Here is a 19,073-nt window from a genome sequence, read left to right on the forward strand (position 1 = left end):
CCGAGTCTCATTATCTGATCTTAATGCACATTCCAGGAAATCTTAGCCGGACATTCCACCGGACACGTACGCTATGAATCAAGCACTTTGCTTTGATGATAGGCCATCACAGAAATATCCAGGATAAATTCATTTTTATCTGGTCCCTATTTCATTCACATTGTCCATTCGCCTCACGATCTGGCAGCTCGAATACCTCGCCTTCTGGAACTTCTTCTCTTCGATTTTTTTATTTATTTTTCCTTCTTTCTCCTTATTCTTTGCCCACCCCCCATTCCCTTCCCCCCCTTTTTCCATCCTTTCTTGCCTTTTCTTCTTATTGGAGCGTCATCCACTGAATTCTTAGCATCTCTCTCCATCGGCCGCAATTCTGTTGCAATTTCAGTAATACTCGTTTTTACGTTTGTGTTTTGCATAACAGTTTCGCAAGTGTGTTTCAATTTTTTCGCACTGCTCCCCTCCCCCCAACAAGCATTTGTTCCCTGTGTAATGATGGCTGTATCTCGAAATCAGCATCTCGATCTCGTTTTTTTTTCTACATTGGAGAAAAAAAAGAAATAACACTCATTTCTTTTGAAATTAGGAGAAAATTTGAAAAAAAAAAAATGTTACTGAAATTGCTTTATTTTTAGCTCGAGTTAATCCATTATTGCAATGATAAATAACTTATCCATCTTGATTGCTACATGCCTATACGTATACATACAAAAGAAAAAATTCTGAATGTTATCAGAAAAGAAACATTCGTCTCTTTCGGATACTATTCACGCTTTGCTACTGTTATTCACTTACTATAGATAGCTCCTCAGAAATTTGGGATATACATACTCCACTATGAAACTATTACTCACTTACTAAAGCGTCGACAGATAGCTCCTCAGAAACTCATTACTAAACTTATTACTCATTTACTAAATTGTAGATAGATAGCCTCTGAGAAATTTGAGACAGATATGCTACTATTACTTACTAAATTGTAGATAGATATGTCTATCCCAAACTTCTCAGGAACTAAGTAGCAGTAAAAAAGGACTAAAGCGATAATTTTTAGTACTATTTAGAAGTATGGGGAGAAGAAAACGAATAAAATAATTTTGAAAAATTTACAAGGTGTTCCCATTTGCATCCATTATAGTGGAGACCAGCTTTATGGAATTAATTCACATATCTCCACAGTTACATAAAATGTACAATTCAATGGAAAAAAGGGACGCTTGTCACAATTTGATGATTTTATTCGTGGTAAGGGTGATTGATATACATATTGACCAAGATTGATAATGTTTAATATTTTTAAGAAAGTCCAAATTTATAACAAATCAGTAAATAAAAATAAATTTGATTCTGTATTTTTCTAAATAAAAAGTAAAGTTTTTGCTTTATCATTTTTCATCTCATTCCTATTCTACTAAAATCAGAGTCATGTTGCCCATAAACCAAAGATAGAAGATATTTGTTTCTGGAAACGGACAATACTACACGTTATTTTTGCTTTGTTACTATTATCAATGTTACTTCTATAATGCATTTCTTTTCTTACAAAATATGCCCCTAAACTCCGAAATTAATTGGCGAAATACATATGACGTAAGTCATAGAATCCAAAATTTATTCTAACATCTATCATCATCTATCTTCAATTATAAACTATAATTCCCTAAAATGACTAAATGTAAGAAACAATTAGAAGCAGAAATTCATGTATGCAATATCATCTGGATATGATTCAATCCTCCAATGTAGCTGAACACCTAAATATAAAAAATATAATTTATTTTTAAGAAATTTGACCTTTCTCATTCCTCTACAAGATCTTCAGAAAATTAATGCATTTTATAGCAGCTTCATGCGCTCCATGATCTTTGAAACAAGAAATATTAGTAACAGGATTAATGGAATCTGCCAATGATATAGTGTTTAATATGCCACCAATCTATTTGATCAAGATTTATAGCACCGATATTCATTTTCAAAAATCTTACTTTCATAATTTTGTTAAAATTTCTTTTTATTTAAATTTTTGTTTAATAGAATTCTTTCATTGTCTTGAAGGTATATAATTATCAAAGTGTAACCGATGTCACAAAAGTTTCGCAATCTATAAGAGATATCGAATGTATTTCAAGCTGAAATGCTCTTAAATTAAATAACCAATTAAAAATAGAATAATATCAAAACATTCATTGCTTAGACTGCTAATGCTCATTTAAATATTTATAGAAAAAATTCTTTAAAATAAAAAAGAATTCCCAATGTTTATTTCATCTATTAACATATTTCAAAATATTTAGATAATTTCACCCTCTTCTTTGTAATAATAGCACCGAAATGCAACATTCATTTAATGAATACAAGACCAAAGAAAAGAAACCGGCTAAAAGTAATCATGTAAACTCTGTATTTCCAATAATTCAATTATTTTTAAGCCAGCAGTTTTGTAATTTTAAATTAAATATGAAAGGCTTATTTGAAGATTTTTAAATATAAAAAAAGCAACAAGAACTTCAGCACAAGTTTAATTTTCAATCGCAATTTTTATTCCATACTTAAACAGAAATGGCCATTATGGAATTTTAATTGCATTTTGGATATTACAAATTCAACTATTATTAATAAAATATCAAATACCATGGAATTCTTCCTTAAAATTTTGAAAATTAATAATGATGATGATATTAAAATTCTCTACGAAAATGTCTCCCTTCACGGAAAGAATTTACAACTGCTTGCTTCGCTGCAGATTTTTATTTTTATAAGATATATCATAAAAACATTCAAAAGAAGGGGAAAACACATTACTCCAAGAAGCACCCGAAAAATATTTGCATAGCGGTAGTACAGCCGTAACATAGCTTATTGACACCACGAAGGATATGAGTTCACCAAGTTGCAAAAATTTGACACGTAAAGTAAATAAAATTGACGCCTGTACGTATAAATGCACATACATTTCACAAAGGAAATTTATGGTTTTCAACAACAACAAAAAAAAAAAAAATGCTAATTGTTTATTTGTGAAATACATATTTTTTTCCAACCAGTTGATTTCTGTACTTTAAGATCGGTGGTATTAACTGACTGTAGCTGAAGTGTGTGATATTAATAATGATAAGTATGAGTAAAAGTTTAGCATTTCTAATATCTTAACACATATTATGTTATTACAAAAAAATTCGTTCCAAATTTGACATCAAAAATGTCTTCAAGGTTATTTCAATATTTATAATAAAAGTTGATGTATGAGTATATGGATATGGATTAAATATTTATATTTTATAGTATAGAGAAATTTTTGTTTTAGTAAGTTCAAAAAGACTATTTAGGATCAATAACAAAAAAAAAAAATATTAAAAATAGAGAAACAGAACAAAAATAACATTTTTGTGAGATAAGATAATTAATTCCTTAATGTAATTTTGAATTTTTCAAGTTGCAGGCTTTAGTAGACACTCCTGCGCTACAGAATCTGTATTACGTCTCATTGAGAAAATTTAAAATATTATTAGATGTTAACTTCAATCAGCCTTTTAAATAAATGTTGCCAAAACATAGTGTCAGTAAATAGGCGAAATGTTGAAGAACGATCCGATTTAAGGTCAATAAAACCAATATTGGTCAAACATTCATTGGTCCATAAAATGACTAGCGGTCATTTTCTTTCGCAATTGAAACATTGGCTTGCAAGGTCACGATTTCTAAATGTAATTTCATAAAAAAGGAAAAAAATATCTAACATTCACAAGACTAAATGTAATAAATCCATCCAAATATTATCCTGTTAAGTGATGTATAGAATTCTGAATAAGTGAACCAGACCATACGTCGCCGTCGGCATCGGCATCTAAGTACAGTTCGGATTTAATGAAGTTATCAGTAAGATCTGATGATCACTTTATCAAAACAACGAGAATACATCGCCGATTACAAGATTCTTTGGAGAAGATCCCACACAACCCAAAATGGTGACCCATTTCTTGGGCTACTTCTCAACACATCAGTGAAATAGAGTCAAACATCAGAAAGAATGGAGGTTTCTCTTGGACATCGAGAATCTTTTATACAACAGTATATGAGCAGAGAAGAGAAAGAGAAAACATAGAGATGAATGAGTGCAAAGAGGGATGGATGATTTTTTAATCTGTGAAACGAAGATGATGTATTTCAAATCAGGCGTCGCTCTCATTATATGATTTTGACTCAAAATTAGGATTTCTATAGTCAGATCCTAATAACCATCGCACTAAATCCATCCAAGAAAGTAAGAAACCACTTATTACAAGAATTTGTGAAGTAAACCAAAAGGCAACCTTTTTTCTTCCAACAGGGTTTAAAGGAGCCAGTAAGAATGGAGGTCTTCTTATGGACCTTGAACACTATACAACAAAGGCTAGGCATGACCAGAGAAAAGTAAGAGAGAGATAGAACAGTATATACATAGGGCAGATGTATGCACTTTTATTAGTTTAAACATAATCGTTTAGTCCAGTGAATGCTACTGTATAAATGTAATATAACATAAAATACTGTTCATAGCATAATTAAATATAATATTTAAACCCTTTTCTTAAATAAGAGTCCAGAAGCTAGTCGTGGAGGTCTCTAAGACTTTGCAACAAGCGTTGAGCATGACCAGAGAAAAGCTTGGAAATGAGTGAACGCAAGGATGGACGGGTGCAATTTTATTTAGACAACTTTATTGTTATCAATTTAAATAGTGGATGTTTCTGAACCTATATAGTAAATTTTCAAACACTGTTCTTAATTATAGGTATATGGGAAAGGAAACTATGGTTTATGAATTTAATTTGGTTCATAGATCTTAGGCATATGTTTCGAATAGACACAGAAGATTAATATTACAAATAAATAAATGGAGTAGGCTAAAACAGAAAGAAATCAAACAATCACTTCTCTATCCCTAAAATAAATTTAATTACAGTACATTCCCAAGTATCCAGCCAATGAGACGGAAGGGCAGGTCGGACAACAAACAAGCTGGATAGACTGGAGTTCTGTGAACTCATTTCTTTGCCCACCAATACCAAGAGAACAAGTTTTTATACTAAAACTCAATATTATAATAAGTATTTTCTCATTTCTTATTGAGTACTAAGTCTTCCATTTATCTCAAACCACGAAGGCTATGAACGCGCATGTGGTTCAAGAAGAATACTGCCCTTTTTTTGTCGCAACTTATATTTTGCACACGACACGTAGGAGGATCGTAGCAGACGCCCGCTTCCAATGCTTGGCAATGCTGCCAATGCAAAATCTTAAATTACTCGTTTAATTACTATAAAAGTAAACTGGGTCAGATAGTCGAAAACCGCATACTCAGGAGTGTACTGTAATTGTAACTGAACCGCCAGTTTAATACATCCATCACAAATAGAGTAACTGAAATGGGTGGTTAGAAAAATTGATATGCCGCTTTTCTTTTTCAGCAAAGTGAACAAACACAATCGAACATCTTTATTTTATTTCATATCCAATTACACCTTAAAAGCTGCTCATTTGTCGTAAAACAAAGACATGAAGACACTTGTTATGGATATGAATATGAGAGACAGAAATCCAATCATGACAGCAAAGAAGACCCGGCCGGAAATTTCTTCAACTGCAGAAATCCCGAGCAAGACGAAATGAGTGAATGGCAGAGGGGAAATTAACTTAAAGCACTCCTTCGTTAGGTGAATTAGGTGACATCCGAAACTAAAGGGTGCCGTTAAAATATCGATTGTGTTTCGCCATCCAGCGAACATTTCCGGACTTAGTCCGGAAGATAATTTCTGCGAAGTTTCCGCAAATGAGTTTAACGGAAAGGATCTCGGAAGGGACATTATTCTAAAAAGAGATTTGTCGCCTTTAATTAAACGTTACGTTTTTGGTACTTCACTTTAATGGAAACCCACACAGAGAACGTTTTATTTTCGCCATTTTTTCCCCTCCCGACTGCTTGTGATTGGGAGCGTTTAATATTGAGCTTGACTGCCACAGAGAGCTACTTTAGAATGAATCTTCCGAAATTGATTTCAATCAATTGAATTACTCTTTACTGTCTTAATTTGTCTAATGTTGAGTGAATAACACACAACAAAATAACATTTTTTGATTTTTGAAGTTATATTAAGATGGAATCATTAAAAATATAATAATGACGACCATAAACGGATTTCTAATCACTTGGTTATGCAGTATAATTCTTGTAGCGGCACTGTCTCACCAAGAGGCATTTACAATATGGAAAGAGAGGGACATCATATATGGTGGCTGGTTCTCTCTTCCCTGTTTGGTTTAATAATAGTACGAGGTTCACTACTCTTTCGGATGACATTTCGTAAATCTACAAAAAGAGTGAACTCTTGAGTGTACTGTGTCGTGGGTAGAATTAATATCTTTTGAACTTCTTTTCTTTGAAGTTATATTAAATCGGTATCATTTAAATATAATAATGTTAACCATAAACAGATTCCCAGTGAAAATCCACACTGGAAATCTCCTGATTGGACACTATAATCCTTATAACGGTACTGTTCACCAAGAAGCATTTACAGTATGTGGATGAGAAACTTCAGATAAAGTGGTTTGTTCTCATTTCTCACAATAATGTTGTCAGGCTTACAACTCTCACTCGGATGACATGTCGTAAATCTGCATAAAGAGTGGATACCTAAGCCGCACTGGAATGTGGGGTATTATGCGTTTACCACAATGTCTATCTTAATTTTCATAATGAATTGATCAATAAGACCATCCCGGATGCTATTTCAAAGTGGTAGAAAATAGCTATGAATATGTTGACACAGACGATAATTAAGAGTCTCTATATTCTATTACGAAACAAATAATATCTTTTTTCTACTTTCGTTTCCTTTTTTTCAATAATTGACACAATTTCTCCTTGTGGATTAATGATATTTTTGAGCCCATTCCAAGAGAAAGGCAAGCAATTTTAAAACTCAAATTTATTTATACACCATACCGGGTAAAAAATCAATTTCCATTGTTTGTTTATACCTTTAAATAAAGGATGCGATCTCTTAATTTACAATAAAAATGAAATTGAAACAAAAATTTAAATTTATTATTGTGACCCACTTCTACACCTAATAGTAAAATCCATACTGATGAATTCCTTAACAATCTAATAATACTATGAAAACTTAAATAATTTAATATACATCAAGGATTTTTTTAATTCATTTGCTTTTACTGATACACATATTAGTTTATATTAATCTAATTTAATTTAGATCTAATTTGTTTGCCATCATTTTTTTTATGGTTTCTACATTTAAAACTACAAAACTACGAAAAAATTGTTTGGTTTGCTTTTAAAAATAAGCAGACAAAAAAACTTGGTTACATCTGAAAAATGACTTGCTTTTCCATTAAAAAGAACCCCCTTTTTAAGAGGGTTATAGACAAATATCGAGAAGAAAAAACTTAAGATATATGTTTTTGGTCCAATGCCACCATCGAAAAACAGTTCACAATCTTTGTACTTAAAAATATCTATATTGTACATCATAAAATGTCATCAAGTGGATGAAAAAAATGGTTTATGTTTTCCAATATGTGGCCGAAGTCAATTGTTCGTAAATGTCTACAATAAAATATTACTTAAGTACAACATTAGGAATTTTAAGTCCGCATAAAATCGCTTTTAGAATTTAATATTCAACAACGGAATGTTATTTATAACAATATATTCTAGCTCATTTATTTTCAGTTTAAAACAGGAAAATAGTTCCAGAAGACATAATATTGAAAATAAATTTATCTAAAAATATAACTTATGTACAGAAAACAAGTTTATGAAAATAGAATCTAAGAGCACAGTATTCTTTTACTATAATATCGAAGTATTTTTAAAGAATTGGTCTTTTTCGAAATTCGGTTCCAGTAAGAAATAAAATTAACCCTTGATCCACTTAAAGTAATTGAAACACTATAATGCTTTCAAAAGCGCAGCAGAAAGTTCGTAAATAAGTGCCAATAAACCATTTCGAAAAGAAACGCAAGGTAAAAGAATAAGTGAGTGGAGAGATCATTGTATTTAGCGGTAAATTCTGAACGCGAGAGTGGGCTAAAGTGGGTTAAGTCACTTTTCTGGTTTCTCTCTTTAAAATAAGCTATACTTTCTGTCTATTACAATGTTAAAATATAAAGAATGATTTTATTGATAAAAGATGAACATGACTATTATAACGAAAATAGAAGTTTGAATTTTCTTTCAAATACAAAATTTATTACATTACTCAAAAAAAAATAGATAGTGAAAATATATAAATTCAAAACTATAAAAGAAATGTATAAGATTTCATATTTTATGAAGAGGAAGTAAGAAAATAATAAGAAAAATAACTCAGTCGTTAAATAGAATAATACATTTTTAATAAAAAATTAATGAAAAAAAATTCTACCAATCTACAATGGATTTCTACTTAATTTAAAGTATCCTCAAAATAATTTTTATTGTTACAATAATAAACCAGCGAGCATAGTCTTCCCCAAACTTTCTCGCATAATCTCTAATAATTATATCAATGATGATATAATTGATATCCTTGTCAGAACGTAAAATTGAAGACATTCAGCAAGATCGCAATTTTCTAACATCGCATTAGAGAAAAATAATTACTAAGCATAGATCTTTGACGTGAATCTAACATTTTTACCGAATCAATCATGTGATCTTTGGCGATTTTTTTGGCGATTAATTTCTGACATGCGGATAATATACAAATACCCGAACATTGAAAATAAAATCTGACATAGAACAATAGTTGTTGCTAAAAGGTCATGTATCAAATTTTATTCAATTAAATCATACAGTTTTTTGGTAATTGCGTTTATCAATATGAGAAAAAATAGCCCAAAGGATGGGCAGGCCTTTGATAGATTGGGTTCAAAATTTTATTATAATATGAAATTTAGATGCTAAATCTGTATTCTAATTTTTTTTTCTTTATAACTCTTTATTTTTGGTAATTATTGAATTCCTTTGTACTCAAAACTGTCGATAGACAAATTTTCTGATTGGATTTCATTAAAAATTTGCTAAGAGTCTACACATTTGGTGTTAAATCCATTTATAAAATTTCATCCGTATAGCTAACAGTTTTCTGTATTCACACAGAGATGGATCGACAAATAGACAGACATAATGCCAAAAACGTGCTTTTCGAAGGTTTGAAATGTAGAGAAACCTTTGTTTTGAATAATTGATTCTCATTTCTATTTTGTAATAATGAGAACAAATAAATCTACAGTTAATTTTTTTGATATCATTGCATAAGAAAACAAAAATCAATATAAAGTTAAATCAAAATTTCAAACCACTTCAGTACATTCAGTACTAGATTGCATTTTATTATGACCCACTTCTGACACAAAATAACAAGCTTTCTCAGAATGGAAAAATTTATTACATGCAAAAGAAACTGGCGTAACGTTCGTGTGAATAAAGAAATAAATTTTTCTAAAATATCGAATCTCTCAGACTATATTAATAATATTTAAATTCTTTGAAGTTTTTTGAATAAAACTTGAAAATTGGATATTATATTTTTTTATTTACAATACAAAAATCTAAACCAATTTATACCACGATAATACAAAAAAAATTGATTACTAAACTTTATGTATTAGTAATACTTTACTAAACATATGTATTAATAATACTTTACTAAACATATGTATTAATAATACTTTACTAAACATATGTATTTCATCATTCTAAAAAAACGAAATTATAATACAAAAATAATCAAATAATTTGCATTTTCACTGAACTGTCAAAAGGATATTAATTTTATGTATACGACAATGGAGTACATTTTTTTTAAAATATTAACGCTCTGACTGCCTTGACATTCATATAAGGTTGACAGTAAAAGTTCTCATTCATTGTAGAATTTGATGCGAGTAGAATATGCCTACATTTAGTTTATATATCCTTGTTTGACATGATTTTCATCATATGAATCACCTATGATTCACTGTTTTAAAATGATTTTCATCATATGAATCACCTATGATTCACCGTTTTAACATGATTTTCATCATATGAATCACCTATGATTCACTATTTTAACATGATTTTCATCATATGAATCACCTATGATTCACTATTTTAACATGATTTTCATATGAATCACCTATGATTCACTGTTTTAACATAATTTTCATCATATGAATCACCTATGATTCACATCTATTTAATTAGATATTCTGTTCTACAATGAAGAGATAATAAAGAAGCAAGCATCTTATTAAATAATGGACTGAATCAAAAATATGAATTATGACAGCAAACGTGTTAAAAGAATATATGGTCACAATTATTTAATTTTATTGTTTTAGTGCCATTTTCACATTTATTTGACAACACTTTTAAATTCATAAATTTATAAAAAAAGATTAGAATGTGAAAATGGCACGATTAAAGAAATTATTTATGGAATATAATATATCCCTCTCTTAATACTTAAATTTAAAAATATTTATTATTCATAATTAAAAACAAAACTACTCACAAATCAGCATTTCTCCAAAAAAGGTCAAGTCCAAAAGTTAATAATCATCGTATTTTAAATGAAAAATTCATTTAAAAACCTTTAACGTACTTTTTAATTGGGAAATGAGCAATATATTTATCATTTTCATGTGACATATCGTAAATCAAATCCTTGACAAAGTTGTCATCTGTTTTTAAACAGAAACTAAAGTAAACAAGCTGTCTTCGTTGGAACCCAAAATATCAAGAAATTAATCTTCAATCCCACTCTCGTGATAGATAATTATAAGATAGCGGCGAACATCAGAAAGTCATTTAACAACGCAGAATACTGGACAATCAAAAGGCAATCCTCGATCAATATCTACGGTAGGGATGGTAACTTTTATCTCTATAATATCACCATAAATCATATGGCGATTTTTTTTTAGTTAAGGTGTCATAGATATGACTTAAGCATGCCAATATCAATTAGATTCCGGATTGTTTCCGCGTAATTATAAATGGTTAGTTACATTTTTTTTCTCTCAAGAGAAATATACTCTTTTTAAGTCTTCACAATTCAAACATTTATGTTCTGAAGGTATTATGAGTTTTTTTTTTTTTATGTTCCTGTATGAACTTTCATTTGTGTATTATAAAGATTAATAAAATAATGTCACATATTCAATATTATATTTATTCAGTCTTTTCTCGACAATTCATAGAAAATAAAAATTACAGCATTACCTAAAGTGTCAGTTTATTTTCTAAAAAATTAGATTTTTCGATGTAGTAAATGTTCTGCATATTCTTGTTTTTGCACTCTTTTAATTAGAGGATACTTTCCGTTTCAATTATAAACTGTTTAACTGATTTCCGTCCATTTTGATTCTATCTTATTGTTTCCATTCCGTAACCCGAGTCGATTGTGGATTATGTGCAATTTTTGTATCTAATTATAGATACAAAATTATTTATTAGAAATTTTTGTTTCAGTTTAGATTATTAATTAAAATTATATGTTTATTTGCCAAATAATGTCATATACGTTTATAAAAAAACACAGAAGAAAAATGAAGAAATTTGAATAGCAGATGTTCGTTATGTGCACCTCAAATCCTAGCCAAATTAATTTCAAAAATTTCTGCGCATTTTCGGAGAAGAAAAACAGCATGAAATATAATTCAATGCAAGTAAAATTACAATTAGATATTGGATGAAATTTAGAATTTACCTATGTCATATAAGTGTAATGTTAAATTAATTGATTTCACTTTCTTAACATTTTCCTACTATTGGAAATATCAAACAATATTGGATGAAATTCAGAATTTACCTAGGTCATATAACCATAATGTTAAATGAATTGATTTCACTTTCTTAACATTATCTTGCTACTAGAAAAACCAAATAATATTGAACGATATTTAAAATTTATGTAAGCTATATAACCTTAATGTTAAATGAATTATTTCATTTTCTAAACAGGCAACTAAAAACCAGGCAACTAAAATTTGCAAAATAAGTTTAAATGGCGATGGAATTTTCCTTAAAAATGCAGTTTGCAAAAGCAAATTGGAATCCAATACGAGAATTTTAAAATCTTCCATATTCGGAAAATATAATGTTACTATCCATCACTTCTGGAATTGTCTATAAAATCCACAATCATTCGTTAAAGAGTAAATAAATTTTCAGCACATTGATTTATCTATTACAAAATTCTTCTTTGTCTATCACAAAAGTGCTTTATATACTTTATAAGATTATAAATTTTATTATCAACGTAAAGAAGAAAAAAATACAATCATACATGCGTTATATGGATGCGGTATTACTTCAAAGTTCTCAAAATCTGCTGCGTATAAGCCTTCAAGGATCTTCGAAAACAAACCGAAAGCAATCTGTAATTCAAGCAGCTTCATTGATTGTACCACACTTATTTGTAAACTCAACTCTAAAAAGGCACCTCTGGAGAAGGTGAGGAATTGATTTGCGCCACTTTGCCCTTGTTTGCACTTGGCAATAGAGAAGAGATCCCCCGACTTAGGAAGGTCTTCACTCCCTTTTTTGTCAAAATGAACCGCGGCTGCGGCTGTTCTTATTTAATTTTTCTGATTCACAAAAGGCAAGAAGGTGGTGTCAAAAGGAAGAACCTTCTCTTGAAGAAGAACACCTTAAAAAATAAACAACAAGGAAAGGGTAAAAAAAAGGGCCACAGCTAACTGGATTTGGGGTGGAACACAAAGGAATAGAACAGGGGGCTCTCTCTTTTTTTTCCCCTTTCCCTCCTGAAGTTTATTTTATTTTACTTTCTTCGTGGATCCTGTAGCTTCATCAGGGATACTCTCTAATGACGAAACGCCAGAAGAGGAGAACAGTTCATAAAAAAACTTAAAGCACCATCAGGGTGTGAAGAGCTAGTTCGCAGTTTGTTGAAAAGTTGAAGGAAATTCGCGGGTACAGTTACCACAGAAGATGGTAGAATCTCTACTGATTGCATTCAAAAAGCATTTCGAATTCAATGGGATTAGAGTTTGGTTTGAAAAGATGGTGGGGTTTAAGAAATTGAGAGAGGTTGAGAATCAGGGTATAGCTGTTTGGTATATGAAGAGGTAAAAGAAATAAATAAAAGACCCCGCTAGAGAAATGTATTAGATTGCTATATAAAATGTTTTGGAAATAGTTTCTTTTTTTATGATTTAAAAAAAATGCAAGAAAATACAAGAGATATCAATTGACAAATTATTTTGAAATACTCATCAAAATATATTGCATTGGTGTATAATATGTTCTGCAAAAATATTTTCCTTTTTTTATGATTTAGAAGAAATGCAATAAAATATTGTATATTAATTGACATATTATTTTGAAATTCTGATCAAAGCAAAATGAAATTATTATTTCCTTTATATAAGCGATTAAAATTGTGATTAAATTTAATTTAGATATCAGAAGAAATTCATAAATTGTTAAGTAAGCAGTTCACAAAGACAGTAATGAAATCATTAACTGTTCTGATCTAGGTAGTAGAAGCAGTATTCTCAGGAGCTATGAAAAATTATTAACAACCATACATGCATCCTATTCATTGCCACGCAACATCTCATCATTTCATATTTTTTATATATTTTCAAATCACATACGTATACATTGCAATTGCAATACATAATTGTAACATTAATTAGACTATTTGTTGAATTAATTTAATCCATACTGAAATAAACGCGTATACAGTTTTGTATTAATTTTAGTTACTGCCATCGCAACAAAAATAATGGAATTTTTCAGTCTCGGTTAAGAATACAACGACAAGTTTCCTCGTGAAAAAAACTTAAAATCAAATTATAGTATCACTTATCTAAGACAAAAGACCGTAAACTTGGATTTATAAAATTTGTCTTCTTTCAAAAATGAGTTCAATTAATTAATAAAAATTAAATGCTTTTTAAATAAGAGTCTATTTGAATTAAATATAATGAAGCTCGTTTTATAACAGTAATTCAATTTTTATTTTTTTATGAAGGAAAATTAGCAAAATATATCAAAACTATTATCTTTAATTTTTATGAAATTACATAAAATTAAAACGACTTTATTAAAAGTTCACATCAAAACGAAGGAATAATTATGTTTAAATTGCATTTTGTAGGTATTTCTCTCAGGGTTTTAGGCAACAATATGAATTTTGGTCAATACGTTATTGGCTTATGAAATTATTGCTTGACAATTAATATTGCCTATTTCAATTTTATAAAAGGAAGGGTTGAAAAAAACCTGAATCCTTATCAACCAATAACGAATAGAAGGGATTTTTTTCTTGGAATCGCATGAAAATGAGACGATAAATTAAGTTCTTATTTGAAAATATAACTGTCACATTTGTTATTATTTTTAACAAATTCAGTACTTTCATCGACTTCCAAGATTTCGGAAATTAAGATAATTGCTGTTTGTCAAGTGATGAAATACTCTTGCATATTACTCTGAAAATTTCTATTGTAATATAAAAATCTTACAACCTTCCAATTATCGAACAGAAAGATTTCTATAAAAGTTTTCCATTTATCGATGAGTATCACAACTCCTAATTCATAGATTATTCCGCTGTTTGATTAGAAAAGCAGATCTGAATACAATAATTATTCTGAAATCACAATTGACTTAGAAATTCAAATGCTTCTGAATCATCTTCAGATAAACAATTTGATGAATTTGGAATTCCGTAAATAGATACACATTTTAGAGAATTTCCACTGAATTCCTTCAGAAAATAATCAATGTATTTCTAATAATATATTGAATAATGCATTGAAGAATATATTTTTCGAATCAAAAGCATTTTCTTTCACCCACGGACATCATATTCTTACATGTTAGTAAATGAATCCAAGCATATTATATTCCCACACGATATTCAATAAATCCAGATACATCATATTCCCACATGATAGTAAATTCATCCTGTTCCCGCATGATAATAAACTATTCCAAGTATATTATATTCCTACATGATAATAAATCAAGACAAATCTGCGGAAATATTATCATTTGGCGTATTCGTTAATATAATACTCAATAGTATCTAAACATAACATAATACATGTTTTATATTTAGATTCATGGTAGTGAAATGAAATAATGTATTTTCAACCTGTTACTTTTGACCGATAAGGAATAAAATGTAGCGCAGAACAGCAGATTTAGAACCATGATCTGATACTTCTTTTCATATTGTTAGTTAGTTGTATTGTGGCGTTCGCATAACATGAATAATCAGACAACAGTCTACCAACCTGTTTTCGTTTTGTCTGTAATTTGATCCCAATATGCAATTTTCTAATAAAACCAGCTCCAGATTTCATGTATCTAGGTTTCTGAATACCATGTTCAAATGCACACTGGCAAACAAACCCTCTACAGACAAATTTTATAAGAAATGCGACGGAAATTAAAAGTTTCGATGTGTAAGTAGGCTCCCAAATTTGATTTAACTTGCTGATTTTTATTTATAACAACTCTATTGAAATTCAGGCAACTATATGCCATACTCAGGTAAAGCAACAATGAGGATTTTAAATTTCTGATTATTTATATATTTCAAACTGTTAATAAAATTTAGAGAAATATTTTCTTTAAGAATTAGAAGAAATATTTGTATTTTAAACAAATGGAGGTTAATTTTTTTTTAACAGTGATAAATGTTTCACTCGCAGTATTTATTATAGGAAAGAAAAACTGTGATTCGATCAACCATTTTAAAAAATATCATCTTATATTAAGATTTAAATGAATGTAAGCTATGGTTTAAAACAGAAATAATGAAGGTTAAATCTCTAAAAATAATAAAGGAAAATAAGAGTGTATGTCGGTGTTTCAAAGAAAAAACAAACAAAGATGTCTTTATAGTAGTTAATGTTGATTTCAATACTTTTAATATTTATATTCAATCATAACAGAAATGTTCATAAATACTTTCGCTGTGAAAAAAATATTTTCTAAAATTATGTCAAAATATTTAAAAGTTGTATATACGCGTTTATTAGAAAAGTATATTTTAAATACCATATATAAATTATCATTATAAAAAATTTGAATTGTTTTTCATAAAGAATGATATTATGAGAAAGGAATTTTTGAATACAATAGTTTTACATCGTTCAGACTAAATAAAACAAAAAGTGCATCCAAAGAAGTGTAGTTTTATTAACATTGGCGAAAAAGAAATTAATAGAAGTGAAATATATTTAATGCACCATAAAATAATTATAAATTCAACTTTTTAAAAGAAAATAATTGTTAAAGAGATCTCGCTAAATAAAAAAAACACTGAAAGAGATTAAGCAGGTTAATTTAATATGCATTTTTCAAAGTTCTCTAAAACAGCAGTGCGCTGTTAGCTTTCCCTGACTAATTTATCTTGTCCAACTTTATTTATTTGTTTGTTTTTCCATTTCCACATTTTTCTTTACGATGCATTCAAAGGAATTTACATAATTCAAATTAAATTATTTTTTGCACTTCTAGAAGAGACGTGTCACATTCAATTTGTGCGTTATTTACCAAGTAAATAAACAAAATTATTTCCAACATTTATTCTTAAGGGAAATATAATTTAAAACTAACTCAACAAAACCTCCCGCATCTCTTCTACCAATTTCTGAAAATAAATAATAACTACAGACTTCTTAAAAATTATGCCCCCAGTGAATTTTAGACAAGCTTATTTTCTTTGGTATTTTAGATAATTATGCTATAAGTATTGAGGGAGTATACTTATTTCATTAAAATATTATTAATCGTTAAATGAGTATTTTATTACGAATGTTTATGCTTATTTGATTAGATGTTTTAGAATAAAGTTCTATGAACCTAGAGAAACAAATTTTGTATAATGATAATTTATATACGGTAAGAGATGCTTTTTCGAAAATCTAAGTTTCTCATTTACTTTTATTTAAACAAAATCCTAACTTAACTCATTAATTCTAACGTAACACCAAAATCTATCATATTTTTTATTGTCATTTAAACTCAGTTCTGGAGCCTTACAAAGCATTCTGTTGAAGCCTTCTTAATTTCGTCTTGTAATCATACCATTTCTTTTTCAGCTGATGTTTATTTTATTTGGCTTTTGAATGCATATGATTGTTAATGATTATTGAAATTTGTTTGAAGCAATTATAGTCTAATTTTTAAATTTTCTATGACTAAAATATGTACTTTAATCAAAATATATTCTTGAAATCTGGAAATTCCATAGAAGGAAAATTTAGATTAATATTATATCATCAATTTTACAAACAAAATGAAAGAAAGGCGTGGAACCTGATTTTTTATTCAATACATCAATAAATAGCTTATTTATAAAGTTTGATTAATAATGTAATAAATATCACATTATTATAAATAAGCCACATAATAAAAAGTTAATTTTCAATTAATTTAGTTGAATTAATTTTAAATTTCACCAGTTGTATTTACACAAATCAAGAAGATAATCATTGTATTTACACATTTTGTTGAAACTATTTGTATTTATACAAATCAAAGAGAAACAAAAAGATTATTCATTATCAGGAAGATCAAAATGTTTATGGAAAACAATGCAAGTGCTAGGAAGAGAACTGATCGATAAATAAGAGCAAAGATTTAAAATCATGTAACAATATTCAACTGAAGTGACGAAATGCATCGGCAACAATGGATTCAACAAATAGCAATAATAATTTGGGAATTGTTTCCCCTAATGTTTGACATAGCATTTAGATCCATTAAAATTTATCTTTGCAATTAAATAAACATTTTTGCGCCTCAAATAAACACAAACATTCATTCAAATAAACATTTTTTTCATATTCTGTGCCTCAATCTTTTACTAAAATGCACCTAATATAACAGAAACAATAAGAAACCATTATAACAAATATTTATTAAAAAACGATAATTCATTATTGAAACGATTAAATTGACCAGATAGATAAAAGATGATCTAAAACTTTAATATCGTATAATAATATTTAATTTTATTGAAGAAATATCTGAACAACAATGAATTCAATAGATAGCAATAATGATTTAGGAAATTATTACTACCGATATTTTATATAGTGTTTAAACTTATTCAAAGATTAATAATTTTATAATTTTAAATTAAAATACGTATCCTTATCTGTGTTCTGTACCTCAATTTCTTATTAAAAATAACACATAAAAAACATGAAACCTTTATAACAAAAAAATATCGTAGCACATTAATGCATTATTGAAATGATAACCAAAATGACCAGATGGATAAAAGATGGTGTAAAAATTTCCTATCTTTTAATAATATGTAATTTTATTGAAAAAATACCTCAACAACAATGAATTCAAAAATGAAATCAATAATTTAGGGAATTATTACTCCAGCTATTTTATATAGTATTTGGCTTTATTCGAAGGCTAATTTTATAATTTTTAACTAAAATATGTATTACTCTTCTTGTTGAGTATCTCAATTCCTTGTTAAAACGCACACATAAACAATAATAAACCTTCATGACAAAAAATTATATCAACACGATAATTCATTGTTAAAATACGTATGACCAGATAGATAAAAGATGGTCTAAAACTGGAACATTATTTATTAATATCGAACTTTATTGAAGAAACACTTCAACAATCAATGCAACAGAAAGTAATGATGATTTCAGGAATCAACTCTACCGATATTTTATACAGTATTTAGGCTTATCCAAACGATAATTTTGTAATTTTTTAATTAAAATAAGTATTCCTGTTCGTGTTCTGCACCTCAATTCCTTATTAAAACGCACACAATATCACTTAAACAACAAGAAACGGCTCTAACAAGGATTTCATAAAAGGTTCGAAAGAGGAAAATAAACGAAGAAACCAATCTTCTTCTCCTTTAATCTCTAATATCAAATTATTTCCATAATTAGCATTCGTGCCCATCATTTGAATGCAATTTTGACGCAGCACGAAATATTGGGGCAGGTCGGAACTGCCTCCGCAAACACTGGCCTGGGAAGATTGCTTGGGAGGAAAACTTTTCCCAGAT

At 28.7% G+C, this 19,073-nt stretch overlaps 1 protein-coding gene across 3 annotated transcripts in view; it reads right to left on the reverse strand.

Moving 5' to 3' along the window:
- The window catches only part of LOC129956775 (kinesin-like protein KIF26B), a 617,661-nt gene that overhangs the window by 505,353 nt on the left and 93,235 nt on the right, over positions 1-19,073 (reverse strand). Inside the window, exon 1 of one of the 3 annotated variants that reach the window (XM_056068924.1) lies at positions 10,542-10,613. The exons of the other annotated variants lie outside the window; for them this stretch is intronic. The gene's annotated coding sequence lies outside the window, so the exon portion shown is untranslated. Of the gene's footprint in view, positions 1-10,541; positions 10,614-19,073 lie in introns of those variants that run through there. 3 annotated transcript variants of the gene reach the window in all.

The sequence above is a fragment of the Argiope bruennichi genome, chromosome 1 (assembly GCF_947563725.1).
Source record: "Argiope bruennichi chromosome 1, qqArgBrue1.1, whole genome shotgun sequence".
In the NCBI taxonomy this organism is placed as follows: Eukaryota; Metazoa; Arthropoda; class Arachnida; order Araneae; family Araneidae; genus Argiope; species Argiope bruennichi.